Source organism: Portunus trituberculatus, chromosome 40 (genome assembly GCF_017591435.1).
Source record: "Portunus trituberculatus isolate SZX2019 chromosome 40, ASM1759143v1, whole genome shotgun sequence".
Lineage (NCBI taxonomy): Eukaryota > Metazoa > Arthropoda > Malacostraca > Decapoda > Portunidae > Portunus > Portunus trituberculatus.
The window spans coordinates 2,635,001-2,642,500 of NC_059294.1; the positions used below are offsets into that span (position 1 = coordinate 2,635,001).

At 40.7% G+C, this 7,500-nt stretch overlaps 1 protein-coding gene across 1 annotated transcript in view; it reads left to right on the forward strand.

Annotated features, from left to right (window-relative positions):
• The window catches only part of LOC123516172 (putative neural-cadherin 2), a 468,611-nt gene that overhangs the window by 95,047 nt on the left and 366,064 nt on the right, over positions 1 to 7,500 (forward strand). The gene's annotated exons all lie outside the window — the stretch shown is intronic.

Consider the following 7,500-nt stretch of genomic DNA (forward strand, 5'->3'; position numbering starts at 1 on the left):
ACGAGGTCGGTGGCCTATTAATCGTCGAACAGCTGGCTTCTGTTTTCCTAGTAAAATAATTGTTTTCTGTTCCCTGTTATTTTTTCCTATTTGTTTATTTATTTTTCTTAGCATGCTATTAAACTCTTCAACTTGTAATCATAGTGCTGTGTTTTGTGGACACACACACACACACACACACACACACACACACACACACACACACACACACACACACACACACACACACACACGCTCGCGCACACACATACACACACACACACACACACACACACACACTTCGATTTTCCTAATCCAGCACATTATTTTCCTCCTTTGTACTTGCCATTGCCTGTCACGTGTATCGCTCGAGGTCATCAGCACCAGCAGATTGTTCTGCGTGGAGTCAATTACCGGAAGTGTAAGAGATCCGATATTCCGGCTTTCGCTGAATGTACCTATTGTGTGAACATAATGCAACTAACGAAACCTTCCAGAAGTCAGTCTTGGGTGTTTTGAAATGTTGGGATTTTTTTTCATAGCGAAGTATGTTTGTCTTTATTAACTTTCCTTCCGAGTTGACGATAAATTCAGAGAAGGATGACAGCAAAGTAATTGGTTATCACCAGTGTACATGGCGTGGGGACATATTTTCAGATTATTAGTTACTTCAATACTGTAAACTGACAGAGAAGGCAATACATTATAATGAAAGGACAAGTATTTGATAAATAATGAATTAATGTAGTGAAGGACAGTTGTGTAAATGGAAACAAAGAGAGAACAACAAGAATGCAATACATTTGATGTAATTAAAATGCAAAAAGCAGACCACAAGTAAATAACATAGAAAGCCCACATGTAACGGAAATAATTACACGCATCTCAATCATTAAACAAAAAGGAATGGCGGTGTGCTGAAATTGCTCACCGATTAGATCTTTTAATGTGGCCTGAAAACAAGGAAATGAGAGAGAACGCATACTGCTAAAAAGAGAAAAAAAGTGTGTTTTGGAAAAGGAGTGTTTCATAAATATTCAGATGGTTGAGACACTGAGTTCTGATGAAAGACAGGCTGTGCTACGAGGTGTCTGGACATTAGGAATTACGTAGAAAAATTGATAATGTAAATAACTAAGAATATAGTTGGACACTTTCCGCAACATACACCCACCCCACCTACCTACCCAAACACACACACACACACACACACACACACACACCACGAGAGAGAGAGAGAGAGAGAGAGAGAGAGAGAGAGAGAGAGAGAGAGAGAGAGAGAGAGAGAGAGAGAGCACGATTATGACGACATATGTAGGAAGTGTTGCAGGAGCTTAGCGTGAGTGGACGGCTGGTGAGAGCAGTGAAAAGGTTTTAGCAGAAGGAAAAGGGGAACGAGCAGCATCTGGTGGCCGTGACAATGTGGTCCTTAGAAAAGTTTATATATGTTGTGGGATGAGGAACCTAACATGATGATTACTTGTTTTTGTTGCCTTTAGTATACATAGTTATATCTACTAAACTTCACCACTATTTATTGAGCAACAGCCCTGGTATAGTTCGTCAAGATCAATGAATTCTTATCATCAGACGCCTCGAAGTGTAGCCAGACAGTTGTAATGCGGTCATAGAAAATGTTGGTGTCATATTCGAAAAAAAGAAAAAAAATGATCTTGTGTAGGATGTGTAGGAAGGTAAATTGTAGGGTGTGTAAGATGTATTTTATCATTGAGTTTAAATTGCGTGATTTGAGTTGAATAACGTGAATACTGTGAACTAATTTGAGACACTTGAAAAGATCTAAGTGAAGAAAGAGTTGTTATTATCAATGAGGTTATTTGTGTAATGTGATTTGAGTTCAAGATACAATGTGGCAGAATCTGAGGTGTTTAAATGAGGATTTTGAGTAAAGAAAAAGTGATAAAATTTTCGTGGTTTTCGCGGTTTTTCGTTGTTGTCGGAGTGTCATAAGGTGTAAATATTTATGAATAGTGTAATTAAGTAAAGTTTATAAAAATCAGTCTTGAAGATTAGGTACCCAATAAGATCGTGCAACTTGGAAGCACAACATACTTTTCATGTAACTACTCATAGACTTTTACACTGTTATTGCTATTTGTTTATTATCTGTTAGATGCATGACATATTTTTTCATTTCTGCTTTATCGTTTGTGATTCTCGTTTCCTACTTCACGTATTTTTTGTCAAGCAGTGTCTCCATTTCCTAGCGCGCTGCTGGCAAACAATAAGAGAAAACATTTTGTTTTCTGTCGTCATGGCTTTCATCTCTACCAGAAAGACTTATTCAAACTCGGATTACAGAACGATTTTTGACAAAGAATAAGAAAAAAAATAGATAAAAAAGTTTCAGTCTACATGGAGCTTATCAAATCAAAAGAAAGAACAATAATTGATTAGAGAGGAAAAATGTGTGTGTGTGTGTGTGTGTGTGTGTGTGTGTGTGTGTGTGTGTGTGTGTGTGTGTGTGTGTGTGTGTGTGTGTGTGTGTGTGTGTGTGTGTGTGTACATGCACGCATATTGCGAAATAAACGTGAAATATTAATCTATTCAACGGTGTTTTAAGTAGTGGATGGAGCTAAATGCTAAAATTCTGAATGAGGAACAAAGAAAGCCTTGGGGCCATCGGAGCAACTGTTTTATCTTCGAACCATCCACATGCCTAGGAACAGCAAGCTTTAATGGAGTCAGTTTCCTTTCCTGTGTTACTGAATCAATCCATGTAGTATCTGAGTGTCTGATCAACGTAAGAAGTGCCTGATTTGTTTTATATAATTGCAAACTTAAACTTGCCAACAGGTATTATTTTAGAACCAATATCGTACAGAGCGGGAGGACAAAAGAGGGTAAAACGTCTATGTGTAGATCTCGGTACTCCGTCTGACCCTTTGCGTGACCATTCCCGCATATAAGTGTCTTGCATGAGTGGAGGTCATTACTTGCGAAATTACTGTGTAAGCGTTCCTCCACAGAACTTGCAACATTACGTGATGATGAATGCACGTATTTCGTCCGTCTGCTGTAGGTGTGCCGTAACGTGAAAATGTCAATAGTGCGCTTGTATATTTTTTTTATCTCTTTTGTATTCCTGTATTCTATTTCCTTTAAGATTTTATAATTTTTTTGTATATTTTTACTTGGTATTTTGTCCGTCTGTCCGTCTCTCCGTCCTTCCTTCCTTCCTTCCTTCCTTCCTTCCTCCTCTGTCAGTCCGTCCGTTCGCCCGTCCGTCCGTCCGTCCGTCCATCCGTCCGTCTGTTTGTCCTTTCCTTCCTTCCTCCCTCCCTCTCTCTCTCTCTCCCCCTCCTCCTCCTCCTCCTCCTATTTCTTATCGACATCAATTACCATTATCATCATACAAATGTTATACAAGGAATTAATGATTCAGTCAGTCATCCCTCTGTTCCTCATAATTTTTTCTCTTATTGCTCTTTCCCGTTCCAGCCTTGTTTCTCTCTCATACTATTTTCTCTCCTACATTCTTTCAACCATTTCTGTGCACCCGCTTTCTCTCATTCCTCTTACACATGTTTTTCCTCGTGCTTCTCCTCTCTTCATTAATCCTATTCTGCGTTTTCCTTCGCTCTACCCATCCTTGAAATCTATAAACCACCTGTCTCTCTGTGCCTCAGGATGTTTGTCACGTAACGCAAACAAAAATTATCTGAAGGAACTTTGTCATAAACAGAGAACAACTAAATTTGAACATTCCTTCTCTCATCCCCCGTCTCTCACTCCCTCTCTCTCTCTCTCTCTCTCTCTCTCTCTCTCTCTCTGTGTGTGTGTGTGTGTGTGTGTGTGTGTGTGTGTGTGTGTGTGTGTGTGTGTGTGTGTGTGTGTGTGTGCACGTGCGCATCATTGCTCATGAGCGAATTGGGAAAACCAGATAATTGATGTTGGAAGTGCATAATGGACGAACACATTAATGGTATGAGCGAGTGTTGTTGAGAATAATGGAAACAAAATGGAGTGAAATGAAATGATTTTGTCAAAACAAAAAAAATGTCTTTTATTTTTCTATTCTAAGCGTGTGAATAATCACTGGAATTATTAAAGAGAGAGAGAGAGAGAGAGAGAGAGAGAGAGAGAGAGAGAGAGAGAGAGAGAGAGAGAGAGAGAGAGAGAGAGGAGGGAGGAATGGGGGGGATAGGGCTAGCGTGCAACGTAAATGAGAACGTTTAAATAAACCATGATTCTTAAACAGCTAACGTAACCAAAGGCCGCTCCTGTGCTTGAGGTTACCGCCGCTAGGAATCCAATCGACAGTGCTAACATTATTTACCATTTTTTTTCCAAGCAGGAACTGCGGACATATTGGCCATTGTTGAGGGCCTGCCATCAGTGTCACTAGCACTGGCTTCTTCAACAACCGCTGGGTCAATGGTGACTATATTGATGGTTAACGAGAAGCTAAGCGACGAGGCAAAGCCGTTTAGGTTCATGATCTTTTGAGCAACCAACGAGACCAGGTGTTTGGGGGACGTTGGATGAGACAGCGCGGACCCTCCATCTCGATCTGTGTGTAGAAGGCAGTGAAGGCGTAATATCCTCGTGATCCTTAGCAACAGCAAGTTATGCGTGTGGAGGCTTGCCAAGAAGGAACTAATGGGAAATGTGGAGCAATGGCCACGTGTCCTCAGACGTTCACGCTTCCTGATGTCTCCGAGATATGGCAAATATTATAACCATCACATTATTATTATTTTTTTCATAACGTAGAAAAAAAATGATACAAAAGTAATTAATTTTTCTCCTTTTGACATTTTCGACAAGTGGTCATGTCTCCGTTGGGCTCCTCCGACCACAATCTAATTTCCGTTACCAGTTCTATCACTCCAGTGCAGCCTCAGGACCCGCCTAAGCGGAGGTGCTTCTGGCATTTTAACTCTGCTAAGTGGGAGGAACTAAGGCAGTACTATTCTGATTTCCTTGGGATGATTATTGTTTTCATGTCAGAGATCCTTCTCTTTGTGCCGAGCGCATAACAGAGGTGATTATCTCTGGCATGGAGCTATACATTCCTCATACTTTCTCTAACCCTAAAGCTAAAAAGCCTTGGTTTAACTCTGCTTGTTCTCGTGCTGTCAATGATAGAGAGGCGGCTCACAAACGGTTCCGTAGCCATCCAACTGCTGAAACTCATGCCCTATATATTTCTGCCCGTAATCATGCCAAATCTATTCTCCAACTTACTAAAAACTCTTTCATCAATAGAAAATGTCAAAGTCTTTCCAATTCTAACTCCTCTCGAGATTTCTGGCATCTAGCCAATAATATCTCTAACAACTTTACTTCTTCGTCTTTCCCTCCTTTACTTCATCCAGATGGCTCTACAGCTGTCTCTTCTTTTCTAAAGCTGAACTCTTCGCTCAAACCTTTGCTACCAACTCAACTTTGGATGATTCTGGGCATATTCCTCCTACTCCTCCACCCTCTGACTACTTCATCCCTAAAATTAAAATTCTTTATAAAGACGTTTTCCTGGCCCTCTCTGGCCTTGATTCTCGGAAGGCTTACGGTCCGGATGGAGTCCCTCCTGTTGTTCTCAAAACTGTGCTTCCGAACTCGCTCACTGCCTGGTCAAACTCTTTCATCTGTGTCTCTACTTCTATTTATCCTTCTTGCTGGAAGTTTGCTCACATTCAACCTGTCCCTAAAAAGGTGACCACTCCAATCCTTCTAACTACCGCCCTATAGCTTTGATTTCCTGCCTTTCTAAAGCCTTTGAGTCTATCCTTAATAGGAAGATCAATGAGGCATCTATCAGCTCACAACCTTCTCTCTGATTGCCAGTATGGTTTCCGTAAAGGCAGATCTACTGGTGATCTTCTTACTTTCCTAACTGAATCTTGGTCATCCTCTTTTAGGGACTTCGGTGAAACCTTTGCTGTCGGCCTTGACATATCGAAAGCCTTCGATAGAGTCTGGCACAAATCTTTAATTTCTAAACTACCCTCCTACGGATTCTATCCTTCTCTCTGTACCTTCATCTCCAGTTTCCTTTCCGATCGTTCTATTGCTGCTGTAGTAGACGGTCACTGTTCTTCCCTAAAACTATCAACAGTGGTGTTCCACAGGGTTCTGTCCTATCACCCACTCTCTTTCTATTATTCATCAATGATCTCCTAAATCTGACTCAATGCCCTATCCACTCCTATGCTGATGATACCACCCTGCATTATTCAACAGCGTTCAACAGACGCCCAACCCAACAACAATTAAATGACTCAAGGCGAGATGCTATAGGACGCCTAACTTCTGATCTTTCACTTGTTTCTGATTGGGGCAGAGAAAACCTGGTTTTGTTCAATGCCTCAAAAACTCAATTTCTACAACTATCTACTCGACATAACCTTCCAGACAACTATCCTCTCTTCTTCAATAACACTCAACTTCCCTCTCCTCTACATTAAACACACTCGGTCTATCCTTCACTAAAAATCTAAACTGGAAATTTCACATCTCTACTCTTGCTAAATCAGCTTCCAAGAAGTTAGGTGTCCTATGGCGTCTTCGTCCATTTTCTCTCCCTCCCAGCTGCTTGCTCTGTACAAGGGCCTTATCCGCCCGTGTATGGAGTATGGCTCTCATGTCTGGGGATCCACACACAGCTTTACTAAACAAGGTGGAATCTAAAGCTTTTCGTCTTATCAACTCTTCTCCTCTAACTGACTGTCTTGATTCTTTAAGTCACCGCCGCAATGTTGCATCTTTATCTGTCTTCTACCGCTGTTTTCATGCTGTCTGCTCTTCTGAACTTGCTAACTGCATGCCTTCCCCTCCTGCGGCCTCGCTGCACAAGACTCTCTACTTCTTCTCATCCCTATTCTGTCCATCTTCCTAATGCAAGAGTTAACCAGTATCTTCACTCCTTCATTCCCTACACTGGTAAACTCTGGAACTCTCTACCTGTGTCTGTATTTCCACCTGCCTATGACTTAAACTCTTTCAAAAGAGGAGTGTCAAGACACCTCTTACGTTAACTGGACCCTCCTTTTAGATTTTTTGGTTTTTTCTCTTTCTACTTTCCTCTTAACAGGGCCTGGCAACCAGCGGGATTTTTTTTTTCCAACACTTTGTTTTCCCTTGGCCAGTGCCCTTGTAATGTAAAAAAAAAAAAAAAAAAAAAAAAAAAAAAGATGCATCCGTGGGAAAATGTGAAATGGCTATTGTATGTTTCAGGCGATGATCCAAACCTGACTGACCAGTAGAAAACTCATAACGAAATAATTGTAAGTGCGGTCGGTGCATGGTGGTGGAAGATCAATTAGTCGCCGGCATAGTTTAATGATGCAATTTTATAAATCACAAGATAGATAATACGACATTCTTTTTGCAAATTACTTGCTAGTTAAAGTGAAGATTTTCTTTTGCATATCATAAGTTATGAATATTTTTACATAACCAGCGTAGATATTCATTCCCCTGGTTTTATTACTATCAAACATTTTGCCTAAATATTTTTTCTTTTTCTTTGAGACTGGAAGTTTCCCATACCATCAT